The sequence below is a fragment of the Staurois parvus genome, unplaced genomic scaffold (assembly GCF_062004578.1).
Source record: "Staurois parvus isolate SC_StPar_1 unplaced genomic scaffold, SC_StPar_1.0 ptg000562l, whole genome shotgun sequence".
NCBI lineage: Eukaryota > Metazoa > Chordata > Amphibia > Anura > Ranidae > Staurois > Staurois parvus.
In genome coordinates, this window is record NW_028318358.1 from 5565658 (window position 1) to 5583483 (window position 17826).

Sequence of the window (17826 nt, forward strand, 5' to 3'; positions counted from 1 at the left end):
TATCATAACCTATCTTATAAACATAGCCTGGACATTGAACTTACTCCCTGCTCTGTATACTCAGAAGCTAGCTGTTCTAAATCAACATACTTGTGCTGACAGCTCTTAGCTGAAAAATACAAGAGCCAAGCTGTCAGACCAAGAACTACTCCATTCCCAGGGGGAAGCAAAAAATTATTTGAACTATGCCCATTTAATAGGAACTCTCTGCTTGAAATTGCAATAAATCATGACATTCCTAAGACTTTCACTGCTTGTGACCCAGGAAGTGAACTGGGAGACAAACACCTGTTGTTTCTACATTATACGCTCTATATATATATATATATATATATATATATATATATATATATATATATATATATAATGATATATTTGCACAAACGCACAAGGATATATTTGTGTTCAAATGTGTACATTCTGACAGTTGGGGATCGTTTGCACAAATGGTGCCCCCAGAAAAACCATACATGATATACTGTATGTACAAGAGAATATTATGTCACTTCTGTTTCATGCCATATTGGATAGTAAGCTCTCACAGTACAGGACCTCAGAATCAGAAAATTTATTGTCAGTTTACAATACAAATCCTAAAATGAAACACAGTTGTAGCTCCTTCACATTAAAAAAGGAATTTCACGCCCACCAAAAAAAACCATAACCAAAATTAGCACACATACCGTAATAAATACATAACTCCCAATCCGTTTATTCCACAATACCTCTAGTGTCCAAGAGTCACGCAGATTGAGGAAAGACTATTCCGCAACCTGGTGGTAGGAGATAAAATATTTCTATATCACCTACCAGAAGGTAGTAATGCATACAGACCATTACCAAGATGTGATTGAAAGTATCTTAGTACCTTTCAATATATTAATCACTCTCTGAAGACACCTCCCCTCCCCCAGTTCATCAATACTTTGCAGACTAACTCCTGAAACAATCTTCTGTTCAGTTTTTATCACTGTATGCAAGGCATTTCTGCCATGGACTGTGCATGATCCTTGCCACAAAGAATTGTGATACATTAACACACTTTCAATGGTGGTAGTTTTATAGAAGCCAATGAGGACCTACTCTGAAAAGCATGCCCTCCATAGCTCGTTCAAAAAGTACAGTCTCTGATGAGCCTTGCCCACCAGACAGGATATATGCCATATCTATGACAGATCCTCCCTAATTATTTTTCCCAGGAAGTGGAACACCTCTACCCTTTTCACACCTTTATTTTACCCACTTCCCACCTGGCCTATTGCAAAATGATGGCTGGGTGGGACTTTCCTTGTTCCAGGTGGACGTCATATGAAGTCCTCCTGGAACGCACCTTGCTTCAGTCATGTGGCCATGCTGAGAGCGTGTTCTGTCATAGGCTGTGTCCACCGGAAGTACTACGCTTAGATAAGCTATTCACTTGTCTGATCATTCATTGGCCAGCTGCATTCCCGTGGGAGGAATATCTAAAACCAACTATAAAGTTTATCATTGGAAACCTATTGGAATCTCTTATATCTGGCTATAACCCATGGAGATTTAGAGGGAGAAAAATGGAGAATCCAACAAGAGAGGGTGGTTTCATAAATAACCAAAGGCGCATTTGACCACCATAACTGGGGTCAAAGGATCTGGTGAGTGAGTCATCCACACTTCACGTATATGAGCACGCGGTGAAGACCACAGACACTTTTGATTTTTATGCTTTTTTTGTTTTTTTTATTTTTTTTCTATTTTTGCCTTCCTAATATTATATTTTGGGACAGTCACAAGAGTTGTCACTATATCTATGTTTTATAATACCTACCTCACATGGTATACTATTGTTCAAATTGGTATATGGAGGGGTAATAATATCTCTTTGGACTAAGCACATTGAGGCATGGACCAAATTTGAGATAACCCTATAGAGTTCTTTTTGGTGGTACCAATTCCTGTATTTATTGCACTACACTAAGATAATTGTTTGGGTAAATGTAGCTCCTACCTATTTATATTTTATTTGCATGTTATAAGTGTTAATCACACTTAATTATGTTTGGCTTCACTTAGAATTGAATACTACTGAGATAAGATTTGTATAGGGTCACTATAGTCGGCCCAAGCATTTGGCATCATACACTATATAGAGTAATTCATTTTAGGGATCTTTTTGTTCATACACATCCCTTCTCTACTGTACTTTTAATTTTGGTATGTACACATAGCGCCTACCTCACAGCTGATAACACAGCCCACTGCCAGTACCATGTGACCACTGTGACCAATCACAGCAGGTCACATGACAATTGTAAACAATGAATGGTTTAAATTCATGCCATTCATTGTGTACAATTGTGTTGCTAGCTGTAATTGGTCACAGTGATTACATGGTACAGATAGGCCCAATCACAGCCCATCTGTACCATGTGATTATCTGCAATACGTACTGAATAAATTCATTTCATTCAGTAAAACTGCTTGCTTATAGCAGTGAAATTCACTACTATGAGCAATCATAAAGCATATATATATATACAGTATATATATATACAGTATATATATATATATATATATATATATATATATATATACAGTATATATACAGTGTGTGTGTATATGTTACTATGGTAACATTGTATTGCTCTGGTCACAGTGTGTAAAAAATACCATTAAAAAAAGGTAATTACAAAAAAAATAAAACGAAAGAGATTAAACAATTTTTTTTTCTTCATACTGTCACCAGTCAGTGTCCCTGATCACCGCTACACAAGTTATATGATGATGCTATACTGCACTGGTGACAGTATGTACAGAACAAATGTAAACTTTTTTTATTTCTGCATGTTCCAAAATATTATGACAAACAAATTACAATTTAAAAAAACTCACCATGCCTCTTACTAATGACCTTGGACTGTGTACTTTCCAAAAAGGGGTCATTTGGGGTATATGTACTGCCCTGACATTTTAGGGCCTCAGTAAATGAGATAAGGCTGTCAGTACTAGAGATGAGCGAATCGAACTTGGCGAAGTGGAATTCGTTTCGAATATCAGGAAAAATTTGATTCGCATTGAATCCGAATTTTAGCAAACTTCGGGTGCACGAATCGAATTTTCCTCGATCAGCCGGCAAAAGTGTCACTGCAGAGAGCTCCGCTATTTCTGACAGTTCTGACAGTTCATTTACAGCGGTTGAAACATTGTATCTATTTGTTTCCATTTAGGATACAGATGTTTTTATTCGGAAATAAATAGATACAATGTTTCAACCGCTGTAAATGTGAAGGAACTGTCAGAGAACTGTCAGAAATAGCGGAGCTCTCTGCAGATACACTTTTTGCTGTACTGGAATTCTTCTTCTTTTCATTCTTCTTCTTCTTTTCATTCTTCTTCTTCTTCTTCTTTTCATTCTTCTTTTCATTCTTCTTCTTCTTCTTCTTTTCATTCTTCTTCTTCTTTTCATTCTTCTTTTCATTCTTCTTCTTCTTCTTCTTTTCATTCTTCTTCTTCTTCTTTTCATTCTTCTTTTCATTCTTCTTCTTCTTCTTTTCATTCTTCTTCTTCTTCTTTTCATTCTTCTTCTTCTTCTTTTCATTCTTCTTCTTCTTCTTCTTCTTCTTCTTTTCATTCTTCTTTTCATTCTTCTTCTTCTTCTTCTTTTCATTCTTCTTCTTTTCATTCTTCTTTTCATTTTTCTTCTTCTTCTTTTCATTCTTCTTCTTTTCATTCTTCTTTTCATTCTTCTTCTTTTCATTCTTCTTCTTCTTTTCATTCTTCTTCTTCTTCTTTTCATTCTTCTTCTTCTTCTTCTTCTTTTCATTCTTCTTTTCATTCTTCTTCTTCTTCTTTTCATTCTTCTTCTTCTTCTTTTCATTCTTCTTTTCATTCTTCTCATTCTTCTTTTAATTCTTCTTTTCATTCTTCTTCTCATTCTTCTTTTCATCCTTCTTCTTCTTCTTTTCATTCTTCTTCTTTTCATTCTTCTTCTTCTTTTCATTCTTCTTCTTCTTCTTTTCATTCTTCTTTTCATTCTTCTTCTTTTCATTCTTCTTCTTCTTCTTTTCATTCTTCTTTTCATTCTTCTTCTTCTTCTTTTCATTCTGCTTTTCATTCTTCTTCTTTTCATTCTTCTTCTTCTTCTTTTCATTCTTCTTCTTTTCATTCTTCTTCTTCTTCTTTTCATTCTTCTTTTCATTCTTCTTCTTCTTCTTTTAATTCTTCTTCTTCTTCTTTTCATTCTTCTTTTCATTCTTCTTCTTCTTCTTTTCATTCTTCTTTTCATTTTTCTTCTTCTTCTTTTCATTCTTCTTCTTTTCATTCTTCTTTTCATTCTTCTTCTTCTTCTTTTCATTCTTCTTCTTCTTTTCATTCTTCTTCTTCTTCTTTTCATTCTTCTTCTTCTTCTTCTTCTTTTCATTCTTCTTTTCATTCTTCTTCTTCTTCTTTTCATTCTTCTTCTTCTTCTTTTCATTCTTCTTTTCATTCTTCTCATTCTTCTTTTAATTCTTCTTTTCATTCTTATTCTCATTCTTCTTTTCATCCTTCTTCTTCTTCTTTTCATTCTTCTTCTTTTCATTCTTCTTCTTCTTTTCATTCTTCTTCTTCTTCTTTTCATTCTTCTTTTCATTCTTCTTCTTTTCATTCTTCTTCTTCTTCTTCTCATTCTTCTTTTCATTCTTCTTCTTCTTCTTTTCATTCTGCTTTTCATTCTTCTTCTTTTCATTCTTCTTCTTCTTCTTTTCATTCTTCTTCTTTTCATTCTTCTTCTTCTTCTTTTAATTCTTCTTCTTCTTCTTTTCATTCTTCTTTTCATTCTTCTTCTTCTTCTTTTCATTCTTCTTCTTCTTCTTCTTTTCATTCTTCTTTTCATTCTTCTTCTTCTTCTTTTCATTCTTCTTCTTCTTCTTTTCATTCTTCTTCTTCTTCTTTTCATTCTTCTTTTCATTCTTCTTCTTCTTTTCATTCTTCTTCTTCTTCTTTTCATTCTTCTTTTCATTCTTCTCATTCTTCTTTTAATTCTTCTTTTCATTCTTCTTCTCATTCTTCTTTTCATTCTTCTTCTTCTTCTTTTCATTCTTCTTCTTCTTCTTTTCATTCTTCTTTTCATTCTTCTTCTTCTTCTTTTCATTCTTCTTTTAATTCTTCTTCTTCTTCTTTTCATTCTTCTTCTTCTTCTTTTCATTCTTCTTTTCATTCTTCTTCTTCTTCTTTTCATTCTTCTTCTTCTTCTTTTCATTCTTCTTCTTCTTTTCATTCTTCTTTTCATTCTTCTTCTTCTTCTTCTTTTCATTCTTCTTCTTCTTCTTTTCATTCTTCTTTTCATTCTTCTCATTCTTCTTTTAATTCTTCTTTTCATTCTTCTTCTCATTTTTCTTTTCATTCTTCTTCTTCTTCTTCTTTTCATTCTTCTTCTTCTTCTTTTCATTCTTCTTTTCATTCTTCTTCTTCTTCTTTTCATTCTTCTTCTTCTTCTTTTCATTCTTCTTCTTCTTCTTTTCATTCTTCTTTTCATTCTTCTTCTTCTTCTTCTTCTTCTTCTTCGTCGTGCCCCGTGACTGCCCAAATGAGTGAAGTGTGCGGTGATTCTAAGATCGACGGCACTCATCTGCATGTCATACTGACTGACAGTATTATTTCTCTTCCCCAGCAGACTCCAAGGGCATTTAAATTAAAGGTACAGTGTTCTGCACTAATATAAAGGCTCTCTGAAGCCTAGAAACCCTTTTAATAAGTTAAATTTGCGGCGAATAAATTCGCATCGAATCGAATTTCTCCCGCAAATTCGGCGAATCAGCCGAATCAAATTTTTGAATAATTCGCTCATCTCTAGTCAGTACATCAAGATTGATCAATTTTCAGATATATACCATAGTTTGCGGACTCAATAACCTTCCCACAGACTAAATAATAAACACATACTTGGGGTATTTTCACCAACGAAATATAGTAGAATACATTTTGGACTAAATTTATAAAGAACAATCGCTTATTTGCAAAAGGAAAACACTTTTTTTTTTAAATATTCGGTCTTTTTCCATTTATTTATCAAAAAATAAAAAAAACAAAAGAAAGCTTTATTTGTGTGAAAAAAAAATATAAAAATGAATTTGGGTACAGTGTTGTATGATTTGTGTATTTAAAAACATTAATGTTACATAAAATACAATGGTTATACAACTTCTTCTGGACTTATTTAACAAATTAGGCCACTGCAGTGTTTTTGGAGGATTAATGTGCCATATGGTGCACAATATTCCAGAGAGCCTAAGAGCTTTGACCTTTAGACATACTTTGGATTTATTGGCATAGGGATGACCAGTGACAAAGGCATGGTGAGTCCACAAGGTGAGAGGTGGTTTGAACAGAGACCTTTTCTGTCTAGTATCTTCTAATTTATTATCCCACATTCCCATGGTGTACTTCAACCTATGGTGTTTACATGTCATATGAGAAGCTGAAAGGATATGAGGGATTCCTAAAGATGATACAGTTTACTATGACCAAGTTTATAATGGTGAACCTTAAATTGAACCTGTACTCCATTTTAAAGCCCATATCCTTTCAGAAAAATCCTCCTCTCTAACTTCCACCTGCCACCCATTTACCATTTAAAAAAGAAAGCTGTCAAATGTCTTTTTTCCTTTGAAGAACTTGCCATCATTACCTGGTGCCTGTCCTGCCAGGGGAGACCAGTGATTAATCGTTTAGGCTGGGTCCACCTCTGACCAGTCTTGTTGCTACTCCTGATTGAGCTACTGCTGTAGTCCTTAGGACCTGTGAGGACCTGCCAATGGGCAGTCAATGGGAAGTGTGCATGTCACAAGGCAGCAATGCAGATATACAATAATGGACCATCCCACAGCAAGGAGGAAGAAGACTTAGGAGTATTTGGGGGATTTAGGACTGACATTTGTTAAATTTAAATTGCTCCAGTGATTATCAAGAGGGATGTGGGAGTATTATTTGAGAGGTAGGAGGGGTTTGGTGGCAGCACAAGGGTCAGGAGTGCATAATGCACTAAGCCCAGGGTCTGGAGTGCATAAAGCAAAGTAATGCACATGGTGTCTCCCAAGAAAAAAATCCTTCTTCTCCACATTACATTCCCTCATCCAGTGCAACCCCCCCCCCCCCTTCTATGAAATGTAAACAGCAGACCTTGGAATTTCACTGCATACGCTAGGGGCCCCAGAGTGATCTGGGACACTGACTAGCAGATGCAAGGAACGTGCATAGGATGCCCAGTGCTAGCAATGCCCCTGTCTGGTTTAGCTATACTTTGTTACGGGGCATCTTACTACATCTGTGATCTATAGAAAGCCCCTATGCTTGGAGAGATGAGTTGAGTCTTCAGATTCAGACAAACAAGTAATATCACCATTGCTGAGGTTCTGGGAATCGATCAGTATGGTAATTTCCTGTATTCAATGATTGGTTCCAATAGTCTCTAGTCTAGGTTGTACAATTGTGCACACTGATGAGGAAATGTGCATGCATCTGATGAAACTCAAAAATAGCCTATAAAAAAAACAATCACTGTTATAGAATGCAGTTCACCTCCTAGCTTCATAGAGTTTTAGAAATGGGGTGGTTCCAGGCATTACTGATCCTGTGAGTATATGTGGGGGAGCTAAGTGCTGGATCCTGAATTCTGTGTTATAAAAGCAGATAGGGCCCGCTACCTGCCTTGAAGGGATTTAGAAGAAAAATGCGGCATGGTGAAAAAGTTGCTGCCTAGGAATAACTTCCCAGTTAACACTATTCATTCCCCAGCAATATTAACCTTCAGCAACAATAGTTCCCAGCAATAAGAACCCCCAGCATTTATGCTCAGTAGTTTCATTAATCTGAGCACCCACTCCAGCGAAGCTCCCTCTCTCCCGTGATGCTGGCAGACCTATCATTTATTTGTTGGGCATGAGATACCTCCACTTGATAGAGAGCAAGCATTTCTGGCACAGTGGTACTCTATATTTGCTCAGTGCAATCCTGATGTTGGCAGAGCAGGAGCCATAGGGGTGTTAATGAAATCTTAGAGTACAAGAGAACACCAATGCATTTCTTGGGACTTCCACTGATGGGGAGTAGTGTCAAGTCATTGTTCTTCCTAATGGAATATTAGAACAAATATACATTAATGTTGTTCCAGAGCCATTGAACACATCTGTATTGATTTTAATACTGTACCTATAGAACTTGCCATCATGACTAGATAATACTAGGTAATGGAATACATTTGAAAGTCAACCTTTAGAAAAACCGCAAGTATCTTTGTCACAGAAGTTGCTTCAAAAGCTTACTTGTTAAATCTATGGAAGCTTGGCAATGCTATATCTTTATCTATGCAGCTTATGGGACACTCATTACTGAAAGTGTCTCAGTAAGGAGTTGCCTTGGATTCCAGGTGCCCAACCTGTGGCCTTTGGCACTTTTTGTACATCCCTCTGGGTCCCTGCAGACACTAATTTCTGTTTCCCTATTGCCATGGCAGGGATTTCTACCAGATTCATGTAATATGTCTCCTGAAGAATGCCTCCAGTCTCCAACTACTCTTATAGCATGTTTACAGTCTTCGACAGTCTCCTGCAGCATGTCTGCAATCTCTGACTACCTCTTCTATCATGTCTGCAGTCTAACCATCTCTTGTATTATGTCCACAGTCTCTGACCATCTCCTGTATTTTGTCCACAGTCTCTGACCATCTCTTGTATCATGCCCCAAGTCTTTGACTACATCCTGTTGTGTGTCTGCTCTCTCTGTTGCTGAATATTTACTGAATTTTATTGTGATGTCAAGAGCTGCAATTGAGGCCCCATATCAAGAAAGTTGACCACCACTGGCTTAGATAGTCTGTTCTACCCACAGGGACTAATTTTCTGATACTGCAAAAGAAGAGTTAAATCGGATGTTGCTGTGCACAGCAAAAGTATTTTCCTCCTTTGTTTATAAGCGGGATGGGGAGATGTGTTTGCCATAATTAAAGTGGTTCTAAAGTTAAAACATTTTACCTTAACGCATTCCCTGCAGTGGTTGAGTCGTGCTATGTCTGTCTATGCATGCACATTACCCTGGCTTTTTAGCACAGCAACATTTGTGCCCCCATAGCATATGGCTTGCTATGTTGGCACATGTAGAAGAGGAAGAGCGGAAAGAGTTGGCGGGGGACCCCAGAAGAGGCATAACACCATTGCACAGAGCAGGTAAGTACAAACCTCTTTTTCATTTTACCTAAAAAAAGGCTTTACAATCAATTTATCTATGTCTGAATTGTGCCGACTGATCTCAATATCAGTTGCAAACTAGATTTGAACATTGTCTGTCAAAACAAAGGGTCAAAGATTTATAAGCTTGCCTTCTGCATTGTTGTAAGTGAGAGCCTGTCCTTAGCCTATTTATTGAGACAGACTCACTGAACCTATTGAAAAAAGCTTGCAATCGGCTATGAGGCCTTCTCCTGGGAAACAATAAAAAGCTAAGAAATATTTTTAAAACATTTTTACAGTGGACTTCTCTCAAATTTGACTGCAGAAGTGGAACTATGCTTTCAGATTCATCTTCTGTTCACCACATCATGACAAAAGCAGTTCTTTCTTCAGACATATTGATAAATAAGGCTGGTGCTGCAGAAATGTATTTTGTATTTATAATAGCTGCAAATACTGTATATAATATGGCACTATTTGCTGATAATAGGTTCTTGTTCCATTGCATTACAGTCCCTTCAGCTGACACAGCAGTGCCCAATTTCTAAGGTATTTTCTGATAGCGAATGGGGTTAAACCAAGTTGAGATGTGCATGGTACAAATTCCTGGAATTAAAAGGCAAATATTTCTTGTAGTGACAGAACCATTTTTTCTGTTGCAGCCAGACCCTGTGAGCTCCCCCCCCTACACATAAGCCTGTGAATTTATAGCATATCACTATAGATTTACCCCCACTTGTAATTAGCTCAGAATTATACTCTGATCTCAATTTTCAGTGCTCGCTGTGCTCACTTTTCTCTCCTCTCTCTCTCTAACCATCAGCTATAAATTTTCACTCACCCAGATGCCATTATTAACTGGGAATTTTTACTTGCAGAAGACCTTTTTTCTAAACTGTAGCAGTGTTAAAAGTGAAAGGCCAGGACAGTAGCAATGAGAACACTTTCTTTTTTTGTTAATGGGGTAGAAGCTAGGAAGAAGTCAGTTCAACCTTCCAATACTTTACAGGAACAAAAAGGAACAGAGGCAGCTCTGTTCAGCATGTTCCGCATAGCCTTTGAGATTTAATAGACAAAAATTGGATGCATTGCCCATAGAAACTATCCAGATTTATTATTTCATCTGCAGTGCTTTTAAAACGTTAAAAAATAAAAGCTTATATCTTTAATTAAAATTAAAGCAGTATTAAACCCAAAACCAAAAATGTTCAGTTACATTCTACTCTTTCTCCTGGGTATATGGATACCATATGTGTGAGGCTTTTTGAGAGCCTAGCTGCGTACGGGACCCAAAAATCAATGGCCACCTTCAGGCTTTCATATGGCGTAATTTCCTCATTTCACTTCCACACTACCTGTCCCAGTTTCAGAGGACCTGAAATGCCAGCATAGCACCCCCACCACCACCACCACCACCACCATGACCCCTTCTAGGTAAGTAGACACCTGAGATATTTGCTGAGAAGCATGTTAGATCCACAAAAGATTTTATTTTTTGCCACAAGTTTTTGGAAAATGACAAAAACTATTTTTTTCTTTTTTACATATATTGCCCAATATTATGTTGCCTTTTTTTATATATTGCCCAATTGTTTGGTAAAATACAAAAGATGATGTTATGCCAAGTAAATAGATGCCAAACATGGCATGTTTTAAAACTGCACACACCCGTACAACGGCGACAAACTGCGTATATTTTTAATATCCATAGACAAAGTTTTAAAAGCCTTTACAGGTGTCAGAGGACTAATCAAAGAAAGGTGGGCACTGTCGCCAATACTCAGCATGGCCGTAGGATGCTCGCTTCTATGTGCGAGCAGAGTGCGATAGATTCTGGTGCCCATTTGCCTTTAAAAGCTCAGCAGCTCTGACTACTAGCTGCTGGATGATCATCAGCCCCCTGTGTTCCTGTGTTCCTGCTTGTTATTATTAGACTTCCCATTGCCGACCCGGGATTGTCTCTGACCTGTCTTGTCTCTTCTCTTGGCTCTGACCCCTGGCGTGATCTACTGACCCTGCTGCTGCCTGTTTATCTGTGTATGACCCTCATCCTCCTGACCTCGCTTCTGCATGACCACAAGTGTTTGACCTTGGCCTGCTCCTAACCTTGCTTCTTGCTTCTGCTCCTGATTGACCTTCTGTGCATGACCCCTGGCCTGGCTTCTGACCTTGCTTCTTGCCGGCTTTCAAGTTCTGCCTGCTACGTCTGGAGAACATCTGCCTGCTGTCAAGTTATGCCTGCTATGTTTGGAGAACATCCGCCCACTGCCAAGTTCCTCCTGCTATGTCTGGCGAACAATCACCAACTGCCAAATTTTGCCTGCTATGTCTGGGGAACATCCACCTGCTGCCATGTTCTGCCTGCTATGCCTGGAGAATATCAGCTCTGTAGCCACAACTGCTGATCCTGACACTTTCAGGTGATTATCAGCTGGCAACCTATGCTTCCCTGCGCCGAGCATCTCCTGTTCATACCTTCAGGACTGTTTCACACTCAGTCGCAAGGGAAGCCCTCTCAGCACTCCGGCCTCTGTCCAGATACGTGACAACAGGTTACCACTTTAGATTTACGTAGGAGGAATAGTACTCCAAATACTGCCCTTAATCGATCGTTTGCGGTGATACCTCACATGCATGGTGCAATGAAGTTTGCATTAGTGCACGATCACGGGGGGGGGGGGGGGTGCTTTTTCCCCATTTAATTAATTATTTGTTTTGCTTTTTTCTATTTTTACCCCTTTCAGTTATTTTTGGTTCAATCACTTTTATTGTTATCACAGGGAATGGAAATTTCCCCTGTGATAGCAATAGACAGTGACAGGTAATCTTTTCTAAAATATCTGGGATCTTTAGACTTTAGATCTCTTCTCTGCTCTTATAGTATCTGATCACACCAAGATCGGTGTGATCAGTTTCTTTCCCAATTTAAAAGTGGCGCTGTTTATAGTCAGCAAAACCAAAATTATGAAATGTTCATTGCTTCTGGTTTCTTAGACCATAGAGATTAGAGATGAGCGAATCGAACTTGGTGAAGTGGAATTTGTTTCGAATATTAGGAAAAATTCGATTCGCACCGAATCCGAATATTAGCAAACTTCGGATGCGCGAATCGAATTTTTCCCGATCGGCCGATTTTCATCCCTTCTACAGCCGGCAAAAAGTGTCCCTGCAGAGAGCTCCGCTATTTCTGACAGTTCTCTGACAGTTCCTTCACATTTACAGCGGTTGAAACATTGTATCTATTTGTTTCCATTTAGGATACAGATGTTTTTATTCGGAAACAAATAGATACAATGTTTCAACCGCTGTAAATGTGAAGGAACTGTCAGAGAACTGTCAGAAATAGCGGAGCTCTCTGCAGATACACTTTTTGCTGTACTGGAATTCTTCTTCTTTTCATTCTTCTTCTTCTTTTCATTCTTCTTCTTCTTCTTTTCATTCTTCTTCTTCTTCTTTTCATTCTTCTTCTTTTCATTCTTCTTCTTCTTTTCATTCTTCTTCTTCTTTTCATTCTTCTTTTCATTCTTCTTCTTCTTCTTTTCATCCTTCTTCTTCTTCTTTTCATTCTTCTTCTTCTTCTTCTTTTCATTCTTCTTCTTCTTCTTCTTCTTCTTCTTCTTTTCATTCTTCTTCTTTTCATTCTTCTTCTTCTTCTTTTCATTCTTCTTTTCATTCTTCTTTTCATTCTTCTTCTCATTCTTCTTTTCATTCTTCTTCTTCTTCTTTTCATTCTACCAGGATGATACCAGGATGATGCCTGCAGCTGCTCCTGGTATAACCACTCAAAGTCCAGTGATGTACCAGTACATTGCTGGTCCTTGTTTGGCATATATTGTATGTAATGTTCTTTTTTTTTCATGAGAGTGTTATCACTGGAATGCATGGAGCGCATTATCATCTCATATCTATGCCTGGCCATGGCAGCAGAGAACATGGGCCTATGATGAATTGGGTCTGTGGACCATTACGACCGCATTTCATTATTTTTTGTAATGCCCATGTTGAGGGTTAGGCCTAAAAAAATGTTTCATTCAGAAACCATGATAGGTATCCATGTGAATTGTCTGGCAAGAGATGATTTTGGGTGGGCGGTGATGTATTGTTTTTAGTATAAATTGCTTTGGCCTGCAATCAATTGATACAAATCTTCCATGAAAAAGCATCTCAAAAAAATCAAGGGGAGTTGTTAAACTTGCTGTTTCTACCTGAATTCTGGGTTGTGCAGTAAATGGGGGAATAATGGGTGCTGCAGAATCTGTGGGCTGCCAATCAGGATTTGCGGGCACATCTGTAAGGACACTATGGGCTCTATGGGGCCTGTGTTCGAATTCTTGGTGGCTGTGGGACGCTACTAGTGCTAGCCACCATACCAGCTTGGACTGCACTTATGGGACTCACCATGTCACCGAGTGATACTGCAGTGCTGCAGTGTGTACAATACCATGATGTAGTAGTTTACTGGTGCCTGCCAGTTCATGAAAAGGTAGTGGGGCACTAGTACTGGCTCCTTGCTGCATATAAGACAAGCCATATGTTCCTAGTACTTCAGCTACATGGGTTTGGGTATACCTGATCTTAGCATGGACCTCTTCTCCATCATCCAAGCTACCTGTTGAGATGCCACTGCTCTCCGCTGCTCTCTACAGGTTTGTATTCTGAGATGGATTCTGTCGGTGAGGCTTCCCCTTCACTTTCATCTGACATGCTCAGAATCCTGTAGGCCTTTTCACTAGTGTACCTTTCTGTGGACATTTTGGTCACTAAAAGTACCTAGGGAGACAGGAAAAAGAGCTCCTGGCTATCAGGGACTGCTTGAACAGCTACAAACAAAATTCACCTGCTAGTGCTAGCAAAGATCAGACCTGCTTCTGCTAATGCTGCAGTTTTGTGTGCAATCTATCACAGTTGCCAATGATCAGAAATTACACTGACACTGCACTTCTTGTTGGGGATGGGGGTGTGAAGGGGTTAAACGCTAGTGCTGGCAGAAAGAAGGGCTGATCCTGCTGTCACTGCATTTTTGGGGACACTGTACTAAGGGAGCACGTGAGTGCAATATTGTGCAGGAAATCTAAAGCTAGCGTACCCTGGCTGGGGCACTAACTGACCCTGATACTATCTGATGTCGCTGGTGGCAGTATTGCAGTGTTTGGTAAAAATACTGTACTAATGGCACTGGCTTGGTGACAGTGATGATCAAAGGGTTAATAGGGAGATCAAACTTTAAATGTGTTAATGTAATGTGTGTGTGTGTGTGTGTGTGTGTGTAAAATGCAGTGCATTTACTCACAGTGTGGTGTGTCTCTCTTCTCTCCCTGAATAGACAGGGGGATTAGCAGAGGGATTAGCAAGCTTACACCCGGAAAAAGATAATTGAAAAAGATCAGGGGGGTTAGCGGGTGGGTGGCAAGTAGGTAAAAAAAAGGCCAAATAAATGTTTTAAATAATTTTTTATTCAATATTTTACATTTCAACGACATTTGTTTTTTTCTATTTCTTTTTAAAATACTTTCATCAGAGTAATTCAATGTTACCGTGCTAACATTGTACTACTCTGGGAGATGATCAGGGTTTTTTTTTTTGCACTTTGATTGCTGGTGCAATAAAGATCATTGCACCAGCAAATATTTGAACTGTTATAAATGGGTTACATTCATGACAGCTCAGAATAATAGTGATCTGTGATTCGCTACAGCTAATCACATGGTGCAGGGTGCTGTGATTGGCCCAGGTACCATGTGAGAACTGTGAGTCAATCACAGCTCACTAGTAAGGGAAGCAAAGCTGTTATGAATCACATTGGTTCATAACAGCTTTGTTGACATTGTGGTCCTGAGTATTGGGATCTGCATTCCTCTGTGTCCAGTGGACACAGCAATCACGGAGAGAGGCACGCTGAGTTAGTTCAGGCAAAATGATGTACAGGTAAGTTGCTTTGTCTATACATGCCACATGCCCACAGCAAAAGTACTGTTGTTGGTTAGCAAGTGGGTAAGATTAATGATAGTAGGGAGGTCGCCATGGAGCCCCATCAAGATTTTGCTATGGGGCCCTATGATATGTAGTTAAACCACTGAGGTGGCAATAGCTCGCTGGTTCAGGAACATGTGAGTGTAAGACTATGGGGAGGGAGCACTGAGAGCAGGAAAAGGTACATTACAAGGATAATGGCACCAAAGGTGCTGGTACACTTTAGTGCCTAATATGGTGAGTAAGTTGAAAGTGCAGCAGAGTAAGTACTGATAATTCAAACATTTGCATTAGAAATTGGATAATACTTTGGGCATTCTAATAGATTGCAAGCTATACTGTGGTATAGGGAGACTCATCATAATCGCTACTCTGGGGTTCACTTTGCGGAATGGAATGTTAAAATTGTTTGACAGTTTTATATTCCTCTTCAATGCTGGTCAGTTGTAGGAAACAACTGTTCACACACGAGAACATTTAAAAAGCATGAAACAGGCTGTTGGTCTAAATGCTGCACTCTGTATTAGCAGTCACAATGGTTGTATAGTACATTTCTGGTTTTGCATTAGTTGCGCATGGTTTGTATTGTTTATTACAGTTGATGGGGTATTTTGACTACTGATTTCCTTTCTGTAAACGTTCTAAGTCTTCTGTTTACTACACATGTGACTACTTGACCTCCACAAACAGGCCTTCTTCAGCTCGCTGTGTGGGCTTTTTGTTCACAAGCACCTGGGCATTTCTTGTCCATATCAACAGGAAAATCTTGTAGTGGCAGGCACAAGCTCTCACACAGTATTTTCTGCAAATAGTGCTTTTTTTCTCTTCTTGATAAGTTTTTGTTTTACTAATTACAGAAGTGGAAAATGCTGCCTGATTCTCCATTGTTCCCTTTTATACAGCATAGTTAAGACATACTGTACACTAAAATCCAATGGGAGCCTACCAGACTTGTAAGAAAGGTGCAAGCAGCATTTGAAACTAACTTACTGAGAATAAAATAAAAACTAAACTTTTTACAATATAAACAAGTAGTAAAATATCAGTGGCTTGGGTGATTTAAATTATGCTTTTGATAGCAGTTGTACTGCTGTGAGACTGGTCATTATTTAAGTCCACTACTCCAGATGCCAAAGACAAGTGAAAAGTCTACAATTTCCTTACTTTAAAAAAGCATCCCCTTCAGTCAAGTCCAATTTACAATTACAGTGCATTGATATGCATTGCATTAAGGCAGCCACTGACCACTAATGTCACACACTGCACAGCACAGAGAGCTGAGTGTAATCTGAGACCTGAGTGGAGGGAATAGACACACACACACCCCTCTACATAGTCTCATAGGGAAATATACATAGTTGAGGCGGTCAGTCACCTTATGTGTGCTGGGGGGGGGGGTTCTCTTGGATTGTCTGGTGTTGGCATAGACTGTCAGAAGTGATTCATGCAACTAGCAGAGGAATGAGAGAGCAGACAGAAATCACACTAGGTAATCTGGATCAAGGCAAGTACACATTACAGAAGGATATGCTTTGTTAATGTTGCGTGTTCAATGCACAGGGTGCTGACACATTCTTTTGTAGTCACCATAGTAAAACTGTAATGTTCAGCCACTGCTTGAGCACACATCTATGGGAAAGTCCATACAAAAAGTCTACAGGAAGTGCATAGTGCAGAGAGATAAAACTAAGGGAAAACAGTATGTTTTTCACAAACAAATGTAATCGGATTTAACCACTTCACCCCGTTCCTTCCCAGGCCAGCTTTCAGCGCTGTCGTATTTTAAATGACAATTGCGCAGTCATGCAACACTGTACCGATATGAAATTTTTATCATTTTATTTAGACAGATAGAGCTTTCTTTTGGTGGCATTTAATCACCACTGGGTTTTTAATTTTTTTGCTAAACAAACGGAAAAAGAGCAAAGAGGGTTTTTTTTTGAAGAAAAACCCCTCTACTTCCTTTTTGTTATTTGTTATTTTGCAGATAATAATTTTTTTTTTCTTCACTGATGTACACTGATGAGGCTGAACTAATGGGCACTAATAGGCTGCACTGATGTGCACTGATGAGGCTACATTGATGGGCATTGATGAGGCTGCAAGGTGCATTTTTGGAGGATGTCTACAGACACCCTCCCAGAACAAGAGAACCATGCTGTAGCCATCTTTCTGCTATAGCGCGGTAATGAGGAGGTTAATGTACATTACACTACAAAATTAAGTATTCTATGTAAGGGTGACTTCTACTTTAACCTAATCTCTAAAATGAGTCCTTAACACATATTCCCCCAAATACAATACACTTAACCTTTAACTTGTCTCTTCAAGTGTATGCTATCCTAACATTTCATAATCCTGATATGTGTCTTTTGTACCATGTACTTGTATTAAAAAGTATCCTAGTTTTTTTTGCATTGCCTCCTTTGTGTGAAATACCTGGTATTCCTGCCAGTCCCTCTGCTTCGCAATTTCAAACTGGCCACACTAGACATAGAAGCACATCCATCCCAGTGTGGTCAGTTTTCGGGCTGTGCTGGGAGAACAGCTTGCCTGTTCTCCAGTGGCCTTGACTTGACTTGTGCTGACACCAACTCCCTCCCGCCCCTGTACAGCTCTTTGCTGGGATGATCAGTGTATTTCTATTTCTCAGTCTCCACCTCTCCACCCCCACCTC